The sequence below is a fragment of the Gracilinanus agilis genome, chromosome 1, assembly GCF_016433145.1.
Source record: "Gracilinanus agilis isolate LMUSP501 chromosome 1, AgileGrace, whole genome shotgun sequence".
In the NCBI taxonomy this organism is placed as follows: Eukaryota; Metazoa; Chordata; class Mammalia; order Didelphimorphia; family Didelphidae; genus Gracilinanus; species Gracilinanus agilis.
This window is the reverse complement of record NC_058130.1, coordinates 64,406,139-64,421,807: the sequence shown is the minus strand read 5'-3', so window position 1 is coordinate 64,421,807 and position 15,669 is coordinate 64,406,139.

Below are 15,669 nucleotides of genomic sequence, written 5' to 3'. Positions count from 1 at the left end.
TCAACAGTAAAGGAGGCACAAAAAAAAATACTGAAGAAATTAATGTCTTAAAAAATAGAATAGGCCAATTGGTAGAAGTGGCACAAAAATCTAATGAAGAGAACTTATTAAAAAGCAGAACTGGCTAAATGGATATACAAAAATGCACAGAAGAGTAAAGCTTTTTAAAAGGCAGAATTGGACCTGTGGGGAAAAGAGGTACAAAAATTCACTGAGTAAAAGAAATTTTTACATTGTAGTATTGACCAAATGGAAGAGGTAGTACAAAAGCTCACTCAAGAAAATCATGTCTTAAAATTAGAATTGAACAAGTCGAAGCTAATGACTCTAGGAGATACCAAGAAACAATCAAACAAAGTCAAAAGAATGAAAAAAATAGAAGAAAATTGTGACATATCTCATGGGAAAACCAACTGACCTGGAAAAAAAAAAATCCAGGAGAGATAATCTAAGAATTATTGGACTACTTGAAAGTCATGATGAAAAAAAAGAGCTTAGACATTATCTTTCAAGAAATTCTCAAAGAAAACTGCCTGATATTCTAGAACCAGAGGGCAAAATAGAAATTGAAACAATTCCCTAATCACTTCCTGAAAGAGATCCCAAAAGGATAATTCCCAAGAATAATATAGCCAAATTTCAAATTCCCAGGTCAAAGTGGAAATATTACAAGCTGCTAAAAAGGAACAATTCAAATATAATTTGAGTCACAATCAGGATAACACAAGATTTACAAGCTTCTACATTAAAGCATCAGAGGGAATGGAATATGATATTCCAGAGGGCAAAGGAGCTAGGACTTCAACTGAGAATCACTTATCCAGAAAAACTGAGCATAATCCATTGGGGGGAAAAAATAAGTACTATATTCAATGAAATAGAGAACTTTCAAACATTCCTGATGAAAAGACCAGAACTGAATGGACAATTTGACTGTCAAATACAAGACTCAAGAGAAGCACAAAAAGGTAAACAGGTGAGAAATCAAAAGATATTCAATAAGATTAAACTGTGTACATCTCTATATGGGGGTGTGATATCATAACTCCAAAGAACTTTGCTATTATTAGGACAGTTAGAAGAAGTATACATACCCAGAGGGCAAGGATGTGAATTGAATATGATGAGATGATATAAAATTAAATTAAATTAAGGCATGAGCAAGAGGAATGCATTGGGAAGAGGTGGAAGAGAAAAATAAAATGGACTAAATTATTGCACATAAAAGAGGCATGAAAGAGCTTCTATAGTGAAGGGGAAGATGGGTAAGGTGGAGAGGGAAGCAAATGAACCTTACTCTCATTGGAATTAGTTCAATGAGGGAAGAACATACACATTCAACTGGATATAAAGAAAGCTATCTTACCCTACAAGAAAAGTAGGAGGGGAAGGGGATAAGAGAAGGGGGGCAGTGCTGATAGAAAAGTAGGCAAATTGGGGGAGACCTAAAAAGGGATAAATTAGATGGAGAGTAATACACAGTAATCATAATAGTACAAAAAAATTTTACAAGTCTTTCTGATAAAGCCTCATTTCTCAATTATATAGAAATATAGAAAAACGAGTTGAATATATAAGAATACAAGTCATTCCCCAATTGATAAATGTTCAAAGGATATGAAAGGGCAATTCTCAAAGTAATTAAAGCTCTCTATAGTCATGCAAAAAATGCTCTAAATCATAATGAATTAGAGAAATGCAAATTAAAAGAACTCTGAGGTATAACCCCACACCTCTCAGACTAGTTATCATGATAGAAAAGGAAAATGACAAAACTTGGAGAGATATAGGAAAGTTGAAACACTAATTCCCTGTAGAAGGAGTTGTAAACTGATTCAAACATTCTGGAGAACAGTTTGGACCTTTGCTCAAAGGACTATAACAGTATATACCCTTTGACTCAGCAATACCATTATGAAATTTGTATCCCAAAGAGATAAAAAACAAAAAAAAGGGAAGGTTCTATATGTACAAAAATATTTAAAGCAGTTCTTTAGCAGGGCAAAGAATTAGAAAGTGAGGGGATACCCATCAATTGGGGAATGGCTGAGTAAGTTATAGTATATGATTATAATGGAATACTATTATATTGTAAGAAATGATGAGCAGGAGGAGCTCAGAAAAAAACTGGAAAATCTTACACAAACTGAAGCAGAGTGAAATAAGAAGAACCAAAAGAATATTGAATGCAGTGATAGGAATACTATACAATGAATATGTGAATAACAGCTTTTCTCAGCAATACAATGATTCAAAATTATCCCAAAGGTTGTATGATAGAAAAAAAAAATGCCATCTACTTCCAGAGAAAAAGAACTGATAGATTCTAAGTACAATCAAAGTAAACTTTTTTCACTTTCTTAATTTTTTTAAAATTGAGTTTCCTTCCACAAAAGGATGAATATAAAAAATTTTTAACATTATTACACATGTAAAATCTATATAAGATTGCTTACCATCTCAACATGGGGGCAGGGTGGGAGGAAGAGAAAAAGAGAGAAAATTTGACACTCAATATCCTTTGAAAAATGTTGGAAACTATTGTTACATGTATTTGGGGAAAAATAAAATGAAATTAGTTAAAAAAAAAACCAATAAGCAGAAGACTTACATTTTAGCAGGAATCAAATTTTTAAGCAAGAGCACAGATCTCTAATGTTAGAATACCAGGCTTTGGGTAAATAAAGATCTTTTTAATTATAGGGCCTTCTTGAGTCCTGAAATCATACTGTGAGAACTCAGAAAAAACCTTGGTACTTTTAGTCACCTTGCTGGTGAATAGCGTGAAATAACTAATGATAAACTTCTAAGAGTCCATTTCAAAAACTAAATGTATCTGTATAATCCAGTGGAATTGCTTGTCAGCTCCAGGAGCGGGGAGGAAAGAGGGAGGGAGACAACATGAATCATGTAACCATGGGGAAAAAAATTAAAACAAACAAACAAAAACTAAATGTATCATTTCGCCACTATAATCCTTCCCAATTAGCCTGTGTAGGATCTGTGTTTTCTTGTCAGGGTACTTCCCACAGCCCCTTCTACTGAATCCCTCGAATGCAGGTACTAAGGCTAAAGTTTCTATTCACAGTTTAAACATTAGGTATATGTGTACCATAAGTCTTAAGAAGACCTTAGTATTGGAAGATAAGGCGAAGTCAGTGCCTAATCAGACAGATGACTGAAGGATCACAACTGTCAAGGAAGACAAAGAAACAGAACTTTCTTAGGATGCAAGCCATAAGAAAGTTGATACTTTTCAAAAAATCTGACTTAAAAATGATAAAAATAGGGGGCAGCTGGGTAGCTCAGTGGATTGAGAGTCAGGCCTAGAGACGGGAGGTCCTAGGTTCAAATCTGGCCTCAGACACTTCCCAGCTGTGTGACCCTGGGCAAGTCACTTGACCCCCATTGCCTACCCTTACCACTCTTCTGCCTTGGAGCCAATACACAGTATTGACTCCAAGACGGAAGGTAAGGGTTTAAATTAAAAAAAAAATGATAAAAATATTTTGGAATGTAGGAATTATTAGAGAACATCATCCTTAGTTAGCATAGTTTCCTTCTCATGTACTCAGCAGACCACATCAATTCTTTCTCTATCCCCTAACTAATCCAGTCCTTCAGATTCCCATAGAGCTCCATAGGCTTGGTATACCACTTCAAGAAAATGGGTTAATTTCATTAATCCATTAATGAATTAATTCAATAAATTCATAATATTGCTAGGTAGCCATCCTGATTATCTGGATTTTTATTTCTCTCATCATTCTGTTTAGCAATCATCCTTTCACCATTCATTAATTCAATAAGAATTATCAGATGCCTACTTAGTGGTAGGTGCCATTGTAGGTTTTAGCAACAGAAAGAGGAATAGGGATAGGACCTGTGATTTCATTGGTACTGACTAGCATACTGTTACCTGTGGGGAATTTAAAGGTAAGAAAATTCTTCCTAAAAATCAGTATAGTTTGGTATCCTCTCTGTAATTTCTAGTCTAGAGCACTGAGATTTGCCCAAGTTAGCCAGTAGGTAAAAGAGCCAGGACTCAAACTCAGGTCATGGTAGCTTGGAGATCTGCTTTTCAATCTACTGTATCACATTGCTTCTCAATAGACTCTGGCAATACAAAAATGAAACAGTGTCTGCCCTCAGGTAACATATTCTTCTAGGGAAGTCATCATTTACACACATGCATCTAAGCATACATAAAATATATACACAAAATATATACCAGGTATATTTCTTACATTAATTATTTATTAATTAATTATTGGGCAGTTAGATGGCACAGTGGATAGAGTTCCTGGCCTGGATTCCTCTCCCTAAATTCAAATCTGGCCTCAGACTACTTGCTAGCTTTGTGACCCTGATCAAGCCACTTAACTCTGCCTCAGTTTCCTCATCTATAAAAGGAGGAGGAAAAAGCAAACCACTTCAGTATCTCTACCCAAAAAAACCCCCCAAAAAAAAGAATTGGGCCCTACTAAAACAACTGAACAATAATATTTCTTACAAGGTAATTTCTTCAATACTGTCAACAAGATGAAATTAAGAAGTCTCATGTAGGAGGAAGCACTTGAGCTAAGCTCTAAAGGAAACTAGATTTTCTAAGAGGTAGAGATAAAAAAGGAGTGGATTCCAGAAATGGGGACATTTGGTACCAGGGCACAGAAAAGAAAGATGGAATATGAATTCAAGGAAAAGCAAGAAGGCCCGTGTGATTAGAATTGAAGGGGAGTAATATATTCTAAACCTGGAAGGGTTGTTTGGAGTCAGTTTTAACAAAAGATATTTATGGAAAAAATAGAGCGCGAACAGAAATACAAGCATTCCTCTCCAAGCCTCTGGGGCAAACCTCTGTACCACATTGGTTCTTAGAGTGAGTGGGCTCGAACTTAAACCAATTGCTACAAACCATTTACCCTTACCAAATTCACTTTGGAATGTGGCATGGCAGAAGGGCAACATCGATCTGTGTGTATGATTTGGCATCTGGGCTACAGGGTCAAACTGTCAGGTTTAGTTCTGGTCAGTATTCAGGTTGTGCTGAAGGACTGGGCTCAGCTGTGCCCAAACTCTGCCGTGGATTCTGGCTTCTAGATCTCTCTGGTAGTTTCAAAGCTCACAGGATCCCAGCCAAGTCAGTTCCTTCCCCAATACATAAGACAGGAAAGAACAAACACAATAAGGACAGAAACAATAACAAGGCTATATGCTCATGGTTCCATATCATCCCTGGAAGGGAGAATGGGTGGTTGATGCTAGCTCTCTTCCTACCTGAAGGCTTACCTCCTCACTTGAACACAACCAGCTAGAAGTGAGAGTCTTACTCCAGCCAGTTAGTGCACTTTGAACATATACCCTATAAGCTCTGTCCCTTCACCATATGGATAGTGGACACTGGCTCAGTTACAGAATACGTTTACGTGTTCCAAAGTCCAAATAGGGGATTGTATCATCAGACCTGAGCCTGCTGCATAAACTCCTAAAGACTAGGCTTTCGTTGACCAATCTTCCATTATGCGTTTGAATATACTTAAATGTTGGGTCTCCAAAAGAGGGCAGCTACTTCCAGATTCTAGGGTAGCCTGTGGGTTTGCATTCCTAAAGCTACAACTCTAGAGCCACCCCCACCAGTATGCTTCTCATTAACAGTTAGTCATTAAATATAACTAGCTCAAAGCAAAGGTGTTTGTTTACTCAGATGATTTACCAAGATACTAAGATTTACTAGCAGAGTAAGAACCGTAGCTACAAAATGTTTCTCTCATAAACCTAGGAAGCATTCTCTCACAAAGATGCACAGCATAGATGTGAAGAATAGGCAGACACTTAGAGACAATAATAGAGACACATGCATTTAGGGAATACTGAGGAGCATGCAATTCATGCCTCTGGTGATGCAGAATCTCAATGTCTTTTCTCTCCTCATAGAATCCTCCTGACACTGCACTGAGTGCAGCTTCTCTGTTGTAGTTATCTGTTGATAAGCTGGGTTCTCAAGTTCTGCTAGTCTCTACAACTCCACTTTCAACTGCCAGGATTAATTCCTTCTTGAGTCTATGGTCAGCTCTCTTCTTTGCTACCAAAGGTCTTACTCTTAGGAGTTGACTCCACTTGTGTGTCTATTCTCCCAGATCCATGCAGCTTCTCAAAGCTTCTCCATCTCTTATCAGGATCTAAATTCCTCTTTGAATTCAGTTTCTGCCTGGACTCACTTGGAATTGGTTTCCTCTCTCACTGTTTCATGGTCTTTTAAACATTGTTCCAGGGGCACACCCAATCATTGTTCAGCCAATGGTATTGCTCCTTTTCCAATTCACTCAAGGGACATGGTCATACTTCATAAAGCAATTAGCAAACTGTATTTTTACAGTTAGTTTAACAACTGATAGGCTCCTTTGATTAAACTTGTACTTTTCAGACCAAATCCTTTACATAAAGAAGGTCCTTCATAAGTTTGAAGGGACTAGAAAAATGGATCTTAAAAAATACCTTGTGCTTAATATGTTTCTTCCTTATAAAAACCCAAAGTGGTTTACAATTTGAGAGGCAATATAGAAAACAGACTAGACTGGTCTGAACTCATCAGGAGACCTAAATTCCTGTGCTTGCTAAAAAAGATACAGTATTAGGCACCAAGGACACAAAACAACCATAAAACAATCTGTGCCCTCAAGGAGGTTGCATTCTATTGGGGGGAAATAATGTGTATAACAAAAAGTATATACAAAATATAGGCAAAGAAAATATTAAAAAATTTTGACAGAAGATGAATGCTAACAATGTTGGGGATCAGAACAGGCTCTCTAAAAGGAGGTGACACTTGAGCTGATCCTTGAAGGTAAACAGAGGCTCTAAAAGAGAGATAATAAGAGAGAAAGGTAATAATTCTAAAAATGATAGACAGCCTCTGCAAAGGTAAGAAGATAGAAGATGAAGTGCTATGCTCAAGGAGAAGTAAGTAGGTCAGTTTTGCTGGAGCACAGAGTATGGGGGACCACAGGCCTAGAAAGACAGGTCCCAGCCAGATTGCAAAGGGCTTTTTAAATGTCAAAGTTTGCAGTATTAAGGAAGACTGAGGATGTGACTTTCAGGAAGTAGGAAGAGAAGGGTGAATCTTAAGTGCATAGAGTGTGTGGTTTTAGGCTAACTGGTTGTCTCCCATATCTGGAGTGCTTGGCCTCTTCACCTTTTCTTCTTAGTTTCCTTAGCTTTCATCAAGATTCAGCTTGAATCTTACCTGGAGAAAGCCTTATCTGGTTCCCCCATCTGCTAGTGCTTTCTCCTCAAAGATAATTTCATCCTCTCGCAATATATCTTGTTTGTACCTAGTTATTTACATGTTGTCTCCCTTGTTATGAAGTGAATTCCTAGTGGTGGCACATAGTAAACATTCAATAAATGCTGTTCTCTCTCCTAGGAGAAAAGCTTAAGGACATCAAGCATTGACCTTCTATTCTCCAGATAATCTGGGAGAACAGATGAAGTACCCTGGCAGAGTGGACAGAGTACTGGGACTAGAATGAGGAAGACTGGATTCAAATCCTTCCTCTTTCATAAGACCCAAATAGGATAACACGAATTAGGTGCTTTCCATATAAACATCAGTTATTATTATTGGAATAATAAGACCTATCTATCTAAGCTCACAAAATTGTTGTGGGTCTAAAATGACAGATGAATGAAAATATTCTTGATTTTTGTTGCTTTTTACCTTCACTAGTTATCACATGTTCTCTCTCTCCCTTCTCTCTCTCTCCCTTCTCTCTCTCTCTCTCTCTTTCTCTCTGTTTCTTTCTCTCCCCCTGCCTCTCTCTCTCTCTCTCTCTCTCTCTCTCTCTCTCTCTCACACACACACACACACACACACACACACACACACACACACACACACACACATTTTCAACTTCTTGTTTATTTACCCAGTCCTCTTTTTTAAATGGTGAGGTGTGTAGTTCTCATTGTTTTACCCCATTCAGAAAGGAACTCTTGTGATTAAGGAATCTGCCATCTCTATCACCAACACCAACTCCCACTAATGAGCAGGTACATCCAAAAGCCACCAAAACTACTGGCCCTGTTGCCAGCCTGGCTTCTTTAGCTATCATCCAAGGGAGCAACCCTGGCAGAAATGTGTCCTTCTAACTGCCTCTGCAGGAGCTTCAGCCCCTAACCTTTGCAGCATCTACAGCTACTAAAGACTCAGAAAAGAAAGTTCTCACAACAAAATCTTTGGCATTGTCAAATGGCTCATCTTCAGGAACAGTATGGTTTTATTACTGGCAATGGCATTACTCTCTATTTTGTTGTTGCCCCCTAAAGACCTCTAGGTCTTTTCATGCATTTAACTTGTATTTTCTATCCCTATTAGGATATGAGCTCCTTGAGACCAGGAATTGTTTCACTTTCCTATTTGTATCTCTAACACACTGCTTTTTTATAGCAAGTGCTTAATAAGTGCTTTTTCAATCATTTAATTCTTTCATTAATTAACAATGAACAATCTTCTCCTATACCTTGCACTACTTGCTATAACACTTGTAACACTGGCTCATGAGTGCCCATTCTCTTGAGAATGATGCCAATTATTTTTGAGTAGGTGGTCATTCTTCTCAGGTATAAGAATGCTGGAATGTTAGAGGGCTAAGTTACCAAGGGCTTCTAATGCCAGAGGATTGTGTATATAAGCTACTAGAGGCAATAGGAATCCACTAGAGTTTACTGAGTTGGGGGGAGGGAGGCTGGTGAAGGTGGCGGTGACAAGACTGGACCACAAGATTAAAACTACTCTCAGAAAGGTGAGCAATGATTTGATTACCAAATGCATTGCCTTTTTGGAGTTCTTACCCTTCTTATTCTCCTTATAGCATTCAACACTTATGAACACTTTCTTCTGGATGCTGTCACTCCTTAACTTCTTCTAACTGCTCTTTCTGTGCCACCTTTATTGCATCTTCACTCCCTTCTGATCCTTAAGGGTCTGTCTTCAGTAGCCTTCTCTCTCTGGCCTCTCTCCCTTGGTAAACTCAGCTTCAAATCTCTTCAACATCTATGCAGATGACTCTTAAATCAATATCTTTAGTCCTTGTCTTCTAAACTCAGATTCACACAAGGGAGCTTGAATTCAGTATGGTCAAAACTGTGCATGTTATCTTTAATTATTCTCTGCAATCTCATTTACAAATGTAGGTGCTCATTACCTCCAGCTTGATAGAGCTGTAACTATGATTGGACAGCTGGGGCTTAGCCCAAGGGTACTGAATTCAGAGGTTGCTAACAGCACTTGTAGTCCTTTGAGCAGAGAAAATTAATAGAGTTTAGCTTCTAGGTCAGGGGTCGGCAACGCTTGGCTCTCGAGCCATATCTGGCTCTCTTGAGGGCCAGATGTGGCTCTTTCTGCAGGAGCCATAAAGTCAATTTTTTTTTCAGGCACTGTGAGCACTGTACAGCTCTCACGAAATTACATTTTAAAAAATGTGGTGTTTATGGCTCTCAAGGCCAAAAAGGTTGCCGACCCCTGTTTTAGATAATAGGGTGAGTTTCTTTTCTGTCCTCCCTCCTCCACAATCTCTACAGAGGGTAAGCTTCATACCACTTGCCCCAGGGCACAAAAATTCTTTGTTAGGTTCTACTACCTGAACTATTGCAATAGCTGCCTAACAAGTCTTCCAACTTCTCATTTAAATGACTAAAGTCATCCTTCATACCACCATTGTCAAATTCATCTTCCGGAATCATTGGCCTGGTCACGCCTCTCCTCTCCTCAAAACTACCTAATGGTCTTCCACTGCTTCCCAGGGAAAGTTCAAACTTTAAAGAAGGTCCTCCAATCTGGTACTACTCTATCTTTCTAGCCTTTATTCACAGTACCAAAAAAAAAAAAAAAGATAAGAAGGTGCATTGTAGGGGGGAAACCCAAGAATTGAATAATAAATTAATAGACCATGAGTCCAAAGGATCATGAGATGACGAATAGTGCTACTTATTCACCACATGCCAGAGAGGTGATAGACTAAATATACAGAATGAGGTATAGTTTTGCACAAGGCCACTATGGGAATTTGTTTTTCAAGACTACAGATATTTGTTATAAGGATTTTATTTTTTTTAATGGGGGTGTGAGTAAGGAAAACAAAATGCTTTTGTTTTGAAAAAAAAATTTATAAAAGGAGACACCAATCTTAGCTCCCCTGTGAAGTCTTCCCTTTCAGGCTCAGCCAGAACATTCTCCTCTTTTGGGAGGAGCACCTGTAACATTCATTCTTTATATCAAACCACTTAGGCATTTAATCAGACTGCTTTGCAGTGTTACTTAACTATTTTCTGTGTGCATGACCTACTAACGGCCTTTTAAGTATCACAAGGGCTGTCAAGTGGAAGAAGGATTAGCCATGCTCTGCTTGGCCCCTGAGGGCAGAATTTAGAAGCAGTGGGTGGAAGTTGCAGAGAAACAGATTTAGACTTGATGTCAGAAAGAGCTTTCTTACAATTAGAGCCATCTAAAAGTAGAATGGGCTGACTTGGGAGCTCTGGGATTCCCCCATTACTGAAGGTCTTCAAGTGGAAGGAGGATGACCACTTAGAAAGCACTTAATAAATGTTTTGGAACTGAATTAAATTGGATGTTGTAGTAATGGGAATTCCTGCTTAGGCACTGGGTGAATCAGTTATGCTTCTAAAGTTCATTCCAACTGTCAGATGGGAAGCTACTTATAAGTTAAGGACTGTGCCTGTGTCATATTTCTTTTGTGCCTTGGTGTCTAACACATAGTGGAATTGTATAGATTATTGTTTTTCTTAGATTTAACTTAGCCTGAACCAGAAACTAATATAGACTAGGTTCAGGAAACTTGGCTCCTACCCTTGGATCTACTACTTACTAGCAGTATAGCCTTGGGCAATTTCCCTATCTTGGCCCAAGTTTTATCCACAAAACGGGGAACATCAGAGTAGACAACCTCTAAAATCCTTTTCAATCCTAGAGTTTTCAACAGCATTAATGAATTATATCAGATAAAAAAAATCTCTGGCTTATGGCATACATCCATAAGTATTGGTATTAGTAATATCTCAATTTGGTTGATATTTGAATGTGGTTAATCTTTTCCTGAATCAGTCCTAAGTGCCTAAACTATATCAATAATCCAGGATAACAGACTATATCAATAAGAAAGGATAACAGACAGAGAGAAGTAAGAAATTTTATAAATATTGGAAATAGAACTCACTAAAGATGAGTCTAATTTTTAATTGCTGTAGTAGTTTTGAATTCTATGATCTTTGAGGAGAAAATGTTAGCTAGAGTAACTATACATATTACCAACTACTACTGAGCAATTCCTTTGGGCTCACCCCCTTAGCCTGCATTCCTACTTATAGGTTCATCTCCAGAGGCACAATTGACTATTCTTTCTCAGGGTTCTAAAGGAAACCCTATGAGAGGCTCTTTTAATACTGAGCCCTGCTGGTGTGCTTCCTATTAATAATCAACTAAAATATAACTTTTAATAAAGGCATTTTGCTAAGATGGGGGCAGCTCGGTGGCTCAATGGATAGAGTGCTGGGCTTAGAGTTAAGAAGACCCTTCTTTCTAAGTTCAGATCTGACCTCAGATTCTTACTAGCTGTGTGACCCTGGGCAAGTCACTAAACTCTATTTGCTTCAGTTTCTTCTTCTGTAAAATGAAAAGGAATGGCAAACCATTCAGTATCTTTACCAAGAAAACTACAAATGAGATCATAAAAAAATCACACATGACTGAAAGTGACTGAACAATAACAAAATAAAACATAGGTCCTCAAAGAGGTCTGAGGTCCATTCACTCTCAAATGTGCAGAGATATATGGGGGGAAGAGGCTTAAACTAAGCACAATGGTAGTGAGGCACATAGGATACCCATGTGGCAAAGGGGTAACTCAAAACTTCTAGAACTTTATGGCTAAGAAATTCCTTCTTGAGTCCCTTGTTTCTTTGAGTGACTGCCTCAAAATCTGTATCATTCTGTTCCTATCTATATATGTTGTTGCCTACTAGTCTACTTGATCTCAGTTGGATAAACTATCAGTTATTGGTTCATGTTCTCTAATGACATGGTCAGTAAAAGGAACAGAGGGGAGAAGTTTGCAAAACAACTTGACTACACTTCTGACAATGAAATTCTCCTGAACTTGGAATCTTCTATTATTAGATTAGTTCGCTGTTTGCCTAACTATTGAAATTCCTCTTTTTAAAATCCCCAAAGAATCATGGTTAGGTTATTTGGTTAGCTAATCAATGTTCCCTTTTGGACCCAAACAAAAAGGCTCACAATTCATAGAGATCACAGGATATGGACCACTTTAGTTACATATTCAAAATTTCATCTCGTCTTTACACCATATTAGGACTGGAAGTCAGTGTCCTCATACTATATTTCCCTTTCTTTACATGTGTTTCTCAAAACTGTATCTCCAGCCTGGCCATTTTATCTCTCTTCTAACCTTCTAACCTCTTTCTAATAAAAGAACATTAGATTTGAAGTCTGGAACCAGGATTCAAAGTCTACCTCTGTCACTTTCTGTATGGCTTGGACAAATTACTATCTGGGCTTAAGGTGACTGATTACATTTGTAAAATGAGGGCATTAATTTAGGAAGGTTTTAAAATTCTTTTTAACTTTAAAGCTATAATCCTGTGATAGCCCCTCTCCAAATGTTATTATCTCCTTCAAACATATTCTTTCTTTTGCTTTCCTTATTTCTGTTTTTAAAAATTATTATTAATTTATTTGTTTTTTTTTGTTACATTAAAATTCCCAAGTATCTCACCCCCTCCTTCTTCTCCCCTCCCCAAAGAAGGAATCACTTGACCAAAAAAAAACAACATGTATTAATTATATCTTTTGTGTTTCTATTTATCAGTTCTTTATTTGGAGATGGACATTCACAAATTATTCTTCAAATATTAATTCTGTAGCTGTATATAATGTTCTCTTCGTTCTACTTGTTTTGCTCTTCATTATTTCAGGTAGGTCTTTAGAAGTTTTTTTAAAAAATTAACCTGTTCATATTTCTTACGGGGCAGTAGTATTCCATCACTTGTTCAGACATTCCCCAATTGATAGGCATTTCAGCAACCTCCAGTTTTCTGCCACCACAAAGAGAGCTGCTATAAATAATCTGAATCACATAGATTCTTAACTTTTCTCCCTGATCTTCTTGGAAAAAAAAACCCGGCAGTGACATTGCTGGGTATAGGGATATACACAGTTCCATTATTTCCTAGGCATAATTCCAAACTGCTTTCCAAAACAGTCAAATCAGTCTGCAGTTCCACCAACAGTGTATTAGTGTTGGGGAAAGTAGTCAGCTCAGTGAATAGAGAGCCAGGTCTGGATATGGGAGATCCTGGATTTAAATCTGGATTTAGACATTTCCTGATTGTATAACATTGGGCAAGTCATTTAACCCCAAATTCCTGGCCCTTATTGTTTATCTGGCTTGGAATCTATATTTAGTATTGATTCTAAGACAGAAGGTAAAGGTGATTAAAAAAAAAACAACAGTGCATTGTGTCTCCATCTTTTTACATCTCCTCCAACATTTGCCATTTTTTTCTTTTGTCATTTTAGCCAACCTATAAGTGTGAGATGATATCTCAGAATTGTTTTGATTTTCATTTTTCTAATCAGTAGTGATTTAGAGCATTTTTATATGCCTATTTATGGCTTTGATTTCTTCATCCAAAAACTGCCTATTAATATCTTCTGACCATTTGTGGGATGACTCCTATTCCTATAAATTTGATGAAGTTCTTTATATATTTTAGATACTACGAAACTGTATAAATTTTTTCCACCATTTTCTGTTTTCTTTCTAATCTTGGTTATATTCGTTTCATTTGTAAAAACCTTTTAATTTTAATATAATCAAAATGATGCATCTTATTTCTCATCATTCTTTCTATCTCTTGTTTATTCATAAATTCCTCTCCTATCCAGAAATCTGAAAGGTAATATGTTTGCTATTTTTATAATTTGCTTATGATAGCTCTCTTTATTGTCTAGGTCATGTATCTTTTGATCTTAGTTAATGGTATAAGATATTGGTCTATACTTAGTTTCTACCAAAATACTTTCCAATTGTCCCAGCAATTTTTACCAAATAGTGAGTTCTTATCACCTAAATTAGAATGTACACTTTTGTCAAATACAAGATTACTATAATCTCTTACTACTGTTTGTTGTTATATCTGTTCTGTTTCACTGATTTACCTTTCTATTTCTTAGCCAGTACCAAATAGTTTTGATAATTATTGCTTTATAATATAGTTTAAAATCTGATTCTGCTAGATCTCCTTCCTTCTTATCTCTGTTTTTGAAATTAAATTTTATTTTATTTTCAGATCCTTATTCTCTCCCTCTTACCTCATCTCTTCCCCATGACAAAACAAGAAAAAAACAGAACTCTTGTTACAAACTCGTATAGTGAGGGGGTGTTATGAAGGTTAAGATCCTGTTATTAGTCAATTCAGTGGAGTCCTGATATTCAATTAAAGTATGGAGGTCTGAGGTTGATTTGAAACTACTGCCTGAAAGCTCCACTGAAAGGTGATGGAATTCTGTGACAGGCTAGATGCCCTCGTAACAGTTCCCTTAATCATTTGCTTTGATGAAGTTGATCTTGACTTCCTGGGACCTTAATAATGTTTATAATCCTAGCACAAGTTTGATCTTAAAGTAATTGGATCAGCCAGGCTTGATTCCACTATGTGACTACGATATCAAAGATGATGTCTTTGTCCTCAACAAGGTAAGCTCCCAGCTTATAAGGCTTGTAGATTTAACTGGGTTTATTGGATAGATTGAAGGAAAGGGAAACTGGGAAGTGGGAGAGAGGGGAATAGGTGAACCCTATTGAGCTTTTAGCCTATAATGAGTACAATAAATTATGATGATATCTAAGTAGAAAGCTGGCCTAGGTGCTGAGTCCAGGGGTCTTTGAAAGTCTCCCCTGGCTCAGAAGCTATTATTGATTTCAGAGATTTTGATGATGAATTAATCTTGTTAGATGATTAAGGCTCAGTTGCCTTATTAAAAATAAAGTGACCAATATAGTTAGCAAAGTAGTCTGAACCCTGCCTGCCTATATCATTCTATCCTCCTCCCAGGGCCAGGACAGTATACAACCTCCTGCCTCCCTAACCTAGTGAAGAAGTGGACCCTGAGAGGTTTTGCTCCTCAATTTATACTCCTTTCCCAACTGCCAGACTGGCACGTGCCCGGAGCTGCCTTGCCAGGTTCCGTATTCTAAAGGGGCAAACTGCTCTTTTGCATCTGCAAAAATGGCTGACCATTTTCTATACATTACAGGGGCAGCTAGGTGGCTCAGTGGGTTGAGAACCAGACCTAAAGACTGGAGGTCCAGGATTCAAACCTGGCCTCAGATACTTCCTAGCTATGTGACCCAGGGCAAGTTACTTAACCTCACTACTGTGTTATTTAGAATTTCTGGGGTTCTATTTAGAAGCATTAAGCCTCAACATATGTAGATATATGACGAACTTCCTGTGGACATGTGGGGGACTTTGAAACTACATTTTCCATGGTCCAACGGGTTTCCTGTTTTGGATGACATTTTCAAGGTAAAGCCCGGCTTTAAATATTGGGAAGTCAGGTTTGACTTCCTC